At 48.6% G+C, this 13,506-nt stretch overlaps 1 protein-coding gene across 1 annotated transcript in view; it reads right to left on the reverse strand.

The window, feature by feature from the left end:
* FSTL4 (follistatin like 4) overlaps positions 1 to 13,506 on the reverse strand; it is a 324,334-nt gene that overhangs the window by 133,763 nt on the left and 177,065 nt on the right. The gene's annotated exons all lie outside the window — the stretch shown is intronic.

Genomic DNA, 13,506 nt, shown 5'->3' on the forward strand with positions numbered 1-13,506 from the left:
GCACCAGGAGGCGTATCACATGCAGACGCCTCAGCCAGAAACAAACGCCAGAATAGAACCACTGAGCGGGAGCCCCTGCCCGTGGGCACCTGTGTCCCTGGCTTGCTGCCTGCTCACCTGGGCCCTCAGAGCCAAAACCTACCAGGCCCTTTCCATCTGCCCAACTGTGGACACGTTGGCTTGTCGTCGGGCCCATTCTAATCATTTTATTTCACCGAGTGAAGATCGGTTGGCAGGCCAGGATTTTTCCTGGTGCCAACTGGCTCTTTCTGTAAAAGAGGATTTTCCAGCAGACGGCGCTTCAGGGATTGAGTTTTCCTTACAGCGGGATAAGCCAATGTTGAGCCAAAGAAAGGTGACCACCCCAATAAATGGAGACGCTGCGGACACTGGTTCCAGGCTGACTTGGGCCCCACAGGGGCTTCTGGCAGGCGCACCTGCGTGTGGCCTGCTGAATGCCACAGCCTCCGAGCTACCCAAGTCTGCCCTTTTCTTGTTAATGTTAATCTCTTTATATCTTCCAAAGCTCAGTGCCCGTCTGGCATTTGAGAATTGGCTGGAGAGAATCATGCCTTTTAATAAAACAAGAAGCCTATTATGCAAGTTGTTGCATTTGGCGACTGGCATCTTGCTAATGTGCAGCAAGCACTGTCCCTCCGCCAGTCACCGCCCTGGGGCTCCTCCCCAGGACCTGGGCCGGGACCAACACTGAGACATGTAATACCACTCACAGAAGAGCCACAGCATGTCATGGTGGGAAGGGGACAGAGAGAACAGGCAGGCCAACGGCTCACTGTATAGAAGGAGAAAGTGAGGCCACCCACCACGGGGGAGTGGGAGACCAGGTTGGTTTAAGGCCACGACCCTATGAGGCTGGAACTCCCAGCCCAGCCCTGTCCACCACCTGGGTGCCCGCTTGCTCATTCTCTTCAACAGCTCAGCCCAGGCCCTGGATCTGACCGGGGGGGCGCCTCCTACACAGAGAGATATCAGAGACACCAACGGGCACGCTGGGCCTGAAAGGGCACCTCTAACTGGCATTTGTGTTATTTGGTTTCCTGGGTGAACTCCTGGTCACCTGGTCACCTGGTTAGGGGGCCCATTAGATCCCACCCCCCGCCCAAGTCTTCAGAGCTGAGGGCAAAGCCCTGGTGATGAGGACACAGAACAGCTAAGTGTTGATAGAGATGGGAGAGCACCACTTCCCTCCCCAGGTGACAGCGAGGCCCTGCTGGTCAGTCCCTTTTGTTGAGACCGGTCCTGCCTCTCTGACCCAGGACCATCCTGCTGGGTTCCAACCCCACCTCCTCTGGGAAGCCCCCCCCCCCCCCCCCGGTGCCCCCAGTGCTCGCCACGCCATCTCCTTTGAAATCCCGCCCACCGTGTGGTTAGAGCCCACGGCCTCCCCTGGCGAGCACTACCCTGCATCGCGCCCTCATTGTTTCCTGTCGCCCCCGCAGAGGAGGGAGCTGGTTGCTGCCAGGATTCTCAGCTGTGGCCGAGGGGATGACAAGGTAACTTGGACAATGCGGCCTGGTTGGCAGGCAGGGCAGTGGGCAGCGAGACAGGCCCTGAGACGGACTGTCCCAGGCCTGTCACTTGGCCAGAGATGGGTCCATCACTTGGCATCTGACCCCAGGCCAGTCCCGCGGCTAGAGTGAATAATCTGGATCATTTTTAAAACAATTAGCCATGGGCAGGCAGGAGGCCTGGTGGAGGGTACCCAAAGGAAGAGAGGGCTGGTCCCAGCCCTGAAGAGAGACAGGACAAGGCCAGCCAGGGGGGCCTAGGAAAGCTGGTGTATGGTAGCAACAGGGTTTGGACTCTACAGTTTCACATGCAAAATGGGGGAATGAGAGAAAGCCGTGCTGTGGGGCATAGGAGAGACGGGGCCACAGAAGGTGTGGCGATGGCTTTGGGAAAGGGGAGGAGAAACAGATGCAGAGTTCCAAGGAAGACCCATCGGAGTCTGAGGCGACTGGCTCCACAGAGTGACAGGGAGCAACAGGTCAGGGCGGCCGAGGGGAGGCTGGGGTGCAGAGTCAATCCAAGGGTAAGAGCCTGACCTGTCTTAGTTCAATAACTGGGTACAAACTGGGCCCCCAGCCCAAATGTGCGCTTTGGCTTCTGGCCTGTGATGAGAGAGGCAGGGGCTGCTCCCCTGGCCTGGCACCAGGTCTGGCTCCTGGGGCTCTGGGTAGCCTCAGTGTTGGCAAGCTGGGCCCATGGAGGGACAAGGCCAGTGTGGCAGCTCCAAGGCACTCAGAGAAGTGGGGCTGAGTGATGTGGTCAGCTCACCTGGACCTTGGCACCAGGTAAGTCCTGCCCGCATTTCAGGGCTGCCCGGAAGTGGCTGTCCTGCCTCACTGCCTCACAGCAGGTGGCCCTGCTGGCACGGAGTGCATCTGCTTCTGCGGGCATTCGCCCACAGGATTCCCATGAACTTTAAAGGGGAAGGGGCTAGTAGGTGTCCCTAAAGCCCCATGAAGCAGGATGACTGAATATGTCTGGGGAAAGTGTGGGACCCCTGGTGGCAAGTGGAGGCCTGTCTGGGGGCGAGATGCTGCCTGGGTGTCCCTCGGGCAGGGCAAGGACTCTGGGGCGGGGGGAGCCTCTGTCCGATTGAAGAGCCACAGAACAATACCGACAGAGGCAGCTGATTCATGTGCAGAAACATCAGCTGGAAGACAAGGAAATGGCATTTCCCTTTGTTCTCAGACCCTTTGAAGTGTCATGGAAAAAGGTAGTCACACCATCACCCATCACCGGGCACTGTTAGTTATAGGAGCATCATTTAAATAAGCCGATTTGGGCTTGAAAAATACTGAGATCCAGCAGCGTCTATCGGAGCAGACACCCAGGCCCCAGGCTGGAGGCCCCTCCAGGTGCATCAGCCTCCCTCCCTGGCCAGAAAGTCCTGCCCTCCTCCCCGACACACGCAGCCTCCAGGCTCTGCTGGCCACTCCCAGGGACCGGAGGCCTGCTCCCTGTCACATGGACAGCGCCAGCGGTCACAGGCCCACCACTGAATGGTAGAAACTACTTCCTGAGGAGAAGCGAGATTCATGACACTGACAAGCAGGTCATTCGAAATCTGCCTCCTGCCACCCACCCACCTGCTGTGGTGCCCAAACTATAGCCTCAAACTTCCAGGGGAAGCCCTCACCTGGACCTAGTTCATGCTGAGCTTTTGGGGACCGTCAGGGAAAATCTACTGTTGTTTTTCAGTGTCTCACGGATGAAGATGCCATACCACGTGCTCTCCTGGTCTTTCCTGTCCTGGAGGCCACCTGCCTGTCAGAATCCCTCTAAGCTAGTGGTTTCAATTTTGGCTGCACATTAGAATCACCTGGGAATCTTTGTAAAATCCTGATTTCTGGGCCTCATCCTCTGGAACTTCTGTTTCTTTATTATGGGGTGAGGCCACAACATTAGTAACAATCACAGGGGACAATCACAAGCCGAATGAAATCAGGTGCTGCCATGTTAACCTCACTTACCCGGAGCAGATTGGGATAGGTCAGCACATCTCCTTCTCCCAGGGATCCGCATTCCACAGGGGTGTTTCACCGTGGAAACTGGGCTTCAGGGGGAGAACGGGACTGACACTGACAGCAGGGCGTCCTGTCTAAATGTGCCCAGAGTGGGCGTGCTGTGTTTCAGGCTCTCGCACCAGCAGCTCCCCTGGCAGAAATAGTGTGGCTGACTTTTCAGGAAGGGACTCGGGTTGAAGGAAGAGCCCCTGCCCCTGGATTGAAGGGTCACCCAGGGAGCTGACTGCACCTTGAATCCTGGATCTTGAGGAGGGGTTGGGATCCAGAGGGTTTGTTCCTGTAGGTAACTCCTCCTTGAAGCACATCGCAAGGGTGATAATGTGATGAGTAACAGCACCGAGCTGGAAGCTTGTGCAGCCAGCTGTCTGTAGAATAAGAGGCCCACTGTGTGCCCACATGAGAGGGAGACAGTGTGAATAAGTAGCAGCACCCACATGAGCATGTGTGGGAACTGGGAAATTCTGCTTCTGGGAATAAGCCGACAGGCACCAACAGCCCAGCGCATGGGCTCCCTGACCCATCCCCGCCTGTCTCCATGGAGAAGTAGGGCGCGGTCTGCGGCTCAAGAGGGATAAACACCCCCTGGCCTTAATGACCTTGCTCGGGTTGGAATGGTCCTCAGGCAGGTTGGGCACGAGTCTGGGATGCTGGCCCCACATTGAGCCACCACTTGGGGCAGAGCCCACAACTCCTACCCTCTCTGCGTGGGATGCCCTGGTCACAACGTCGGCCATGCAGTCTGGATGGGGCCACAGTGCCCCTTGGTTCCCCTGGGGCACTAAGGTGGGTGTCCTGCACAAGCACCCGGGCAGCAGGTGGCCCCCCAAATCTCAGGACAAAACACGGTCTGGCTCTACCTGTGGCACCTGCTCTTCTCTATGTTGGCTTAAACAGAGCAGATGGCAGAGCCTCGGAATTATCCCCACCCCTGCAGAGGCCAGGAAGCCTCGCCCCTTGGCCTCTGCCTCCCTCCTGCGGTGAGCATACCCAGCAGCACAGATAGAGGGCGCCCTGTGGCCCCTGCTGGACCTGAAATGGAGGCTCCTGGGCAAGGGAACCCTGAGCCCACTCCTGGGCGGCAGCTTAGAAAGGGCGATTTCAAGGCTCTGCTCCCACCCTCCCCCAGCTGCCCCACACTCAGGCTGGCTGGCCTGGTGACAAGGGAGTTTATTTTATAAGTCATGCAGTTGTGCAACTGTCTTCTGTGCAGTCATGGAGAGCACTTTATTCCCGCTAAGATCCTTTCAGAGGAGGGCTCATTTCAGAGGCGGAGCTGAAGAGAGGAAGGTAGGGTCCCCACGACTGGGTCCAGGGCACAGACATGCCACCTGAGTCCAGGGCACAGACAGGCCACAGAGACAGTTCTGAGTTCATCATCTCTTCTCTGTGAGGTTGTGCAGATGGAATGGCCTTTCATAGGTCCCCTACTCAATAGAAATAGTGACAGTGCTACCGTCCTGGTCAAGTGTGGACCCTTCTGATCATGGTCTTGGTGCGAAGTTAAATAAAACATCTTTAGATCAACAATTCAGGTCGGTGACAGTGTGGGTGGCAAGGGGCCACAGAGTGAGCGGAAGATCTTGGAATCCCAACATTTTAGAGTTGGAAGGAACCACAAAGCCAACCATCTCAAAATGAGTGGCTGAATTCCACGGTGAACTGGCACACAACCTAACCAAACACACGATTTGGAAATGTTTGTCGGCAGCGGAAATGCAGGGACTGTTTCATTCCGGCACCCCCTGCTTCTCCGGAAGGAATTCTCTGCTGCCCTAACCTGCCATGAACGTCTCAGCACTCTCCACCTGCCCTGCCGGGGCTGCCAGCCCTTCCCCCAAGGAAGTGATGGCTGCACTTACTGTTGAGTGAATAGATCAAGTTATAAAGTACTATTTGGGGGGGGGGGTGTGCATAGGTGTGTGTGTGTGTATAAACCACTCTAAAGTCATGTACCAAAATATTATCCATTGTTCTCTCTGATGGTAAATGAATTTTATTTTTCTCTTTTGTGCTTTTCTGTATTTCCTACGCTTTCTGCAAACAGCACACAATACCTTTGTAATCAGAAAAACAACAGCAATAAAAAGAAAGCAACAGTGTCTACTCTTCAAAGGCCCCAATCAAGGTCTTCCTGCTTTGATTGAAATAGCACAGCCTCATGCTAGTTCCCCATTATCAGAAAATAGCTGCAAGGTTGGGGAAAGCATAAAAGGAAGCACACGGGTTAGTAAAAAGTGGCGGCGGAGCTTCAAAGCAAATGCTCCTTTGTGACCAAAACATACCTTCCTCTATTCCTGCTCCCGCCGGGTATGGCGAATCCCGCCGGGGCAGCTACCTAAAACGTCTCCCTGTCTGGGAGTCTGGCTTTCGGTCACCAATAGACTCTCAGGTTAATTTGTTTCTCTCACGGTGACACGTTTGAAGTGAGATCAACTCTTGTGAGAAAGGAGTGGAGACAGCGGAAAATGTCATAAGTTTCTGAAAGATCGTGACCTAGAGACAGACGTATTACTCACATAAATTGACATTCAGATGTAAACAGATGGAGAGATATACTGTTTGTGGATTAAAGGACACAGTTATAGAAAATGTCCATTCTTCTAAAAACATAAGCATTTGCTATAAAACAGAGGTGCTATTTCGATCCCTGAGGGAACAGATAGATCTTTTAATAAATGATGCTTAGCACAAGTTGGGATCCATGTTAAAAAAATAAATAAATAAAGCTAGGTCTGCACTTTATACCATTCACAAAGAAAATTTACTTCCAGGTAGGCTAAAAAATAAACATGCACATATGTGTACACACTCTTGACAAGCAGATTCTACAATTTACAGACAGGTGCAAAGGGCTGAGGACAGCCTCAGTGCTCTCAAGGAGGTAAAACAAGGGCCTGCCGTATGAGATATCAAAACTTATCATAAAGTTCTGGTAATTAAGAAAGTCTGGTATTGATATAGGAACAGATCAACTGAAGAGAAGAAAGGGCTCCACGATAGGCCACTGAAAATACGAGTGAGCATTTGCTACTCGACTAAGGTGTCATTGTAGATCCCTGGGGGAATAGAGGACTTTTAGTAAATGATGCGAACACAAATTGGGATCCAGGTAAAAAAACATCAACAACCAAGACACCAAGAAACTTGGTCTTTACTTTATACGAGCCACAAAAATTACTTCTGGGTAGACTTAAATCGAACATGGGATTCCACTTCTGAAATGACAACATGTCCTGCTTCCCAAAGTGACCATACCGGATAAAATGATGAAAGAAACCAAACACCAACCATTTAAAGTGCCTGGAGATTGTCCTAAGGGTATGCGACACATAAAGAATCATTTTTCCAGGAAAATCTACTAAATCTTAGTAAGAGCAGTGAATCTTACTTGAGCCATGGCCTGCTGACTCCCTGCTCCCTGCCAGCTAAGTGTGAGGGAAGGCCCCCTGTAAATGGGAGTGGCCCAGGAGACAGCGCCTCCTCTCCAAGCTCCCACTCAGTCTATAATATCCCCTAGGGAGGGCAGGACACTGGCATTTCTCATTTCTCTAGCTCCCTGTTGCACAGGCTAAATTCCAAGCAAGTGCAGCTGAGGGATCTGAGGCTCCCTTATTACATACAGCCCTGATTCACAGGATGGAAGCTCGACTGCTGGCCAAGGCAGGCCAAGGCCACTGGGACCCCAAATGCCTTATACCCAGCCCACTCATAGGATAGAAAGTCCATGCTGGGAGAGGCAAGATGAGAAGACTGGAGGCTAACATCCCCACCCAGCACTCCACTCATAAACTAGGGTGTCACTCTGAAGAAGCTGGGCCACTATCCCTGCTCCAAGCTCTGGAGTAGTGGCTAAGAGACTTTGCCCAGTGAGGGAGGCACAGGATCTATAGGATTCACTAGTGAAGTCTACCAAACATTTTAAAATAATTAATACCAATTCTTCATAAACTCATCCATAAAATAGAAGAGAAAGGAACACTTCCCAACTCATTCTATGAGACCTGTATCCCCCTCACCAAAATGAGACTTAGAAGAAAATAAAACCTCGGACCAATATCTCTTATGCTTATAGATACAAAAAACAAAAAACAAAAAAACCCTTGACAAAATACTAACAAACCAAATCCAGCAACATATTAAAAAGATTATACGCCATGATCAAATGGAATTTATCCAAGGAATGCAAAGTTGGTTTGACATATTAAAATCAATTAATGTAATGTATAATATCAATAGAAAAAAGAGCAAAACCACATATTCATCTCAATAGTTGAAGAAAAAGCATTTGATAAAAGTTATCACTCTTTTTTGATTAAAAAAAAAACACTCAACAGAGTAGAAGAAGGGGACTCTTCAACTTGATATAGGACACCTATAAGAAACCCATTGCTAACATCATACTTAATGGTGAAAAACTGAGTGCTAAGATCAGGAACATGACAAGGATGTCTGCTTTCACTGGAGGTTTTGGCCAGGCAATTAGTCAAGAAGACTAGTTGATCAAGGCAACTAGATCAGAGAGGAAGAGGTAAAACTATCTTTATTTCATTCATTATTTTTAAAGTAGATAATCCTAAATCAGCCAATTAAAAAATTATTAGAACTAATAAGTGAGTTTGGCAAGTTTTCAGGGTACAAGATCAATATACAAAAACCAGTTGTATTTCTATACATTAATAGTAAGCATTCTGAGAATACGAAAACAATTTCATTTATAACAGATTCAAACAGAAAAAAATACTTCAGGATAAACTTAACTAAGGAGGTACACAACTTACAAGTATACTCCACATACAACAAAAAATATGTTAAAAGAATTAAAGAAATGAAAAGACATCCCATAGTTACGTATCAGAAGACTTAATGCTATTAAGATGGCTGTACTTTCCAAACTGATCTACGCATTCAATGCAATACCCCTCAAAATCCCAGCTGACTGCTTTGCAGAAATTAACAAGCTGATCCAAAATTTCATATGGACTTAGAATAGCCAAAACAATCTTGCAAAAGAACAATGGTGCTGGGACACATGTACAATTATGATATTGGTCCCTTATGTCACAATAAACATTAATTCAAAATGGACTTAAGTTAATGTAAGATCTGAATGTTAACACTAACACTAGAAGAGTGTTAGAAAAAAAAGGAGCAAATCTTTGTGACTTTGGGCTAGGCCAGTGGTCGGCACACTCATTAGTCAAAAGAGCCAAATACCAACAGTACAACGACTGAAATTTCTTTTGAGAGCCAAATTTTTTAACTTAAGCTATATAGGTAGGGATATTGTTATTAACTTAATTAGGGTACTCCTAAGCTAGCCTTTGCTAAAAACGTCCTCAATCTGATTGAGGTACGTTCGCTGAGGTCGACCCCTCCCAACTCTCCCATCCACACTCATCTTGTATACTTGTTTCAGATAGATGAGTGTGGGTGGGAGAGTTGGAAGGGGTTGACCTCAGCGGCCGTACCTCAAAACAATGTACCTCCCCACGCTGCATATCCCGCGGCCCGCCTGCACCGTGTCTCCCCTCGCCCGACTGACCGACCGACCGACTGACACGCCCCACTTCTTCCAACGCCACTTCTTCAAAATAGACTCTTCCAGGCCGAAAACCGACTTCTGCGCATGGGCCACGAAGTTTCAATCGCACTGTATGTGTGTGCCCGAACGTGGTATTTTGTGGAAGAGCCACACTCAAGGGGCCAAAGAGCCGCATGTGGCTCGCGAGCCGCGGTTTGCCGACCACTGGGCTAGGCAAAGCCTTCTTAAATATGATACCAAAAGCATAACTGACAAAAGAAAAAAAATTGAATTTCATCAAAATTAAAAAACTTTTGTGCTTCGAAGGATAACAAAAAAAATGAAGAGTACCCAAGAAATGGAAGAAAATATTTGCAAAGCTTGTATTTAATAAGAGACTTGGGTCCAGAATATATAAAGAACCCTTGCAACTCAATAATAAACAAATTACCCAGTTAAAAATAAGTAAAGGATATAAACAGTTCTTCAAAGAAGATATACAAATAACCAACAATCACATGGAAATATATTCAATATCATTATTCACCAAGAAAATGTCAATTAAAATCACATGAGATACCACTTCACACCTTTTTGGCTGATTGAAATTAAAGAGACAGATAATAACAAGTGTTGGCAAAGATATGGAGAAACTGGAACCCTCGTACATCGCTGATGGGAATGTAAAATGGTGCAGTCACTTTGTAAACAGACTGGCAGTTCCTCAAAAGGTTGAACATAGAGTTAACATATGCAATTCCATCCCTAATTATTTCCCAAGAGAAATGATATGTTCACTCAAAAACTTGTACATAAATGTGTGTAGCAACATCTTCATAATAGCCTCGAAGTGGAAATGACTCAAATGTCTGTCAGCTGATGAGTGGATAAACTTTGGTGTATCCAAGCAATGAAATTGTATTTGCAAATAAAAAGGAATAAGGTACGATACAGGCTACAACATGGATGAATCTTGAAGACATTATGCTACGTGAGAGAAACCAGTCACAAAAGACCACATATTGTCCAAAGTGTCTAGGATAGGCAAACCTATAGAGACAGAAGATTAGTGTTTGCCTAGGGCTGGGGCAGTGGTGGCTGGGGCTGGGGGAGGAGTGGAGAGCGACGGTTAATGGGGGCAGGGTTTCTTTGTGGCGATGATGAATATGTTTTAATATTGTTTATAGAGATGTTTGCACAACCCTGTGGATATATTAAAAACTTGAATTGTACACTTTAAATTGGTTAATTGAATGATAACATGAATTATGTCTCAAGAAAGCTATTATATTAAGAAAAATTAAACATAAAAAGCAACATTATAAAGAACAAGCTGTAGGGCTTTGGGGGGTGGAAAGATTTATTTTTAAAAAACACAAAATCTACTAACCATGAGGGACAAGATATTTTAAAAAATTGAGATATAATTGGCACATAGCATTGTGCAAGTTTAAGGTGTACAACGTGTTGCATTGATGCACTTATATATTGCAATGTGAGGAAAACATTTGATAAATTCAACTACATTAAAATTAAGAAGTTGTATCCTTAAATGAAACCAAAAGTGAAAAGTCAAGCTATCATTAGAAGAATATGTTTGTAATAAATGTAATCAACAAAGACTAAGTATCCAAAATACACAAAGAACGCCTACCAATCAACACAGAAAAGACGGACTACTGAATAGAAAAATGTGCCGAACACTTGGGCAGGTACTGCAGAGAAGAGGAAATCGAAATGGTCAATAAACAAGTGAAATGATGCTTAGTCTTCTTAGCAATCAGGAAACTATCAATTAAAACCACAATGAGTATATTCCATACCCACCGGGTGGGCAAAAATGAAAAATGTTTGGCTGTCATTAGTGTCAGTAAGGAGAAGTGCGGGGACTCTCACACGCTGCTGTTTTGAGGTAAACTGGCCAATGAGTTTGGAAAACAAAAGTAAGGCTAGGAGCACAGTGCCGAGGGATGCACACGGAGGGACTCGAGGAGGAACTTGCGCACATGGCACTGGGACCGGCACAGGGGCCGACAGGGACGAGAGTGATTCTAGCAGCATCGCTTGGAACAGCCCCACCCGGGAATTGATGTGGCTGTCCGCAGAACGGACCCATTTCGGGATATTCACGTAAGGGGATTTTCAGTAACAAAACGGGGGAGTTCCAGCTATACTCTGCCTGGGTGAGTCTTACAAATACGGCGTGGAGTGAACGTGGCAAATCCAAAGAGAACACCCACAGCACAGCTCCATTGATAGGAAGTCCAAAGACAGGAGGAAGCAAACCACGTTCCACAGCTATTTAGGTGAGACGACTACTAAACACCCGCCAGAACAGGATGACCACAGATGCCAGAGAGGACAGAGGTCGCCCAGGGCAGGGAGGAGGATGAGAGTGGGCAAGGCACAGGGGGGCAAGGGTGTTTCTAAGCACAGCCTAATTCCTAAAACATGGCTCTTCTATCGATGATTATTCTCTTAATGGCACATATACGTTTTGTATCCCTTCTGTCTGTCACGTTTCATAATAAAAAAATATGAAGAAAAAGATTCTGTGCTCAACCAGTAGCTTCCTTTCCAATCATAAGGATGTGCTGTGGGCCAGAGCTGCAGGTGGGCGCTCCCAGGTCAGGGTCTGACCTTGGAGGAGGAAGAGGGAGGCTGTGGGAGCGAAATGCTGTAGGGGACCTGGCAGGTGAGCAACAGAGGGGGCCCTGTTGAGGTTTTCCCAGTCCCTTCTCAGCCTGCAATCGACTGCTGCTCTTTGGACCAAGGCGAGAACAGGCTTGCTTCCATCCCTTCCTCACCAGCCCTCCCTCTCCTGCGCATGTGCTCATCACAGGCTCCTCCACACCCGCCCTGCGCCAGGCCCACTGCCCTGAGCAAGGCAGACCTGGTACCTGCAGTTCAGTGGAAGGTGATGTTGCCTTTATCCTTCAATTGCTTGATTACGACTGTCCTAGGGGACATAGGAGAAAATGTAGGTTCTGTGCACACATGCTTATTAACCCAGGCCCATACCTGGGCCCAGTGCAGAAGCCTTGGGGGGAAATGTAAATTCTTTTAGTCTGTGTATAAAATATTAATGTTGTCAATATTCCTAAACACTTGGAGGCTTCAGGGATGAGCATTTGGTCATTAAGAAGCAATCTGTGTTAAGATGGATGTAATTGCTTTTGTTATGCTAAAAACTTCAAATTGCTCTGAGAGGAAACTTCAAAGAACAGCTTCTTTTTGTGGCTTCATCATTCCTGTTGGCATATTCAGGATGACTGCTGGGCACCTTGTTAAATGCAGATCTAATAAAGGGAGGAGATTGTTTTTTTCTGAAGCACAGAGGTGAGTTTTAGCCTTAAGCCCATTCGCTCTTATGTTCTGTTTTCCGGATTTACAGCCTCCCTGCGGCCTTTCCTCAGCACCAGAGAGGGGCCGAGACATGACGGGAATGTGGATTCCTGCGTCTCTAGCGCACTCCCACCCGGGAATGTGTCCGATGGAAGTGTGTGTACCATTCATATACGTGGTCTCACACGTGACTTTGACTGAAGTGTGAGTGGGAACCCCAGAGAAGCGTGAGCCAGAGCTCCCCCCACTCTCCATCTCCTGTTCCCCATCGGCGATGACCTTGGACGCTGGTGGGGAAGTGACATTGCTGGGCCCTATGGACGCTGGTGGGGAAGTGACATTGCTGGGCCCGGCCCCCGCTGACCCGCGCTGGAGGCGTGCTGTGAGTCAGCACTTCGGTGGGCTCCTGGGATTTGTTTCCGAGCAAATCCAAGGCGCCTCTGGACCTCGGGCGCCTTTCCAGAGTGGGAGAATAACCAGCACCTACCCCAGCAGCGTTTGCTCCCATCGCCCCTCCTGCGCCTCCCACTTAAACCTGGAGCAAGGACGCTGAGAAGTAGCTCACTTAGTTATAATCCAGACGGTGACTGAAAAATTGGAGAGAGGGATTCCTCCAACCAAAGACAAACTTGTGGGCTCATAAGGAGCTGACCATCCGAGGCGTCAGATGGCACTGGTCCCATCCCCGGGTTTCTGGGTTTCTCGGGTGATGATGTCCAGAGGGGCCTGGACAACTCACCATTTCAACTGTGTCCAAGTGCTGGTAAAACTGCTTATGTTGCTAAAAAGTCAAAACTAGTAGCTTGTGTCATGTGGTGAATACCCCCAGTTTACTGAGAAACATGCTATTTTCCAGCCACTTGTTTTAAATATTGTGGGCACACGAGCCAGTCTTCTTGGGGAGAGGGGTGGAGTGGGACAGTAGAATGGGGGACGTGAGAAGACGAGGGGAGGGGGTGGTGGGGAAAAGAGACAGAGGAAAAGACCACCCCTGCCTGGCAGATAGTCAATCAGCTTCCCCAACTCTGGACCTGGCTCCGACGTCAGCTGGACCGGCCCCAGGTGCCCACACGGCCTTTGCTGACC

Source organism: Myotis daubentonii, chromosome 5 (genome assembly GCF_963259705.1).
Source record: "Myotis daubentonii chromosome 5, mMyoDau2.1, whole genome shotgun sequence".
In the NCBI taxonomy this organism is placed as follows: Eukaryota; Metazoa; Chordata; class Mammalia; order Chiroptera; family Vespertilionidae; genus Myotis; species Myotis daubentonii.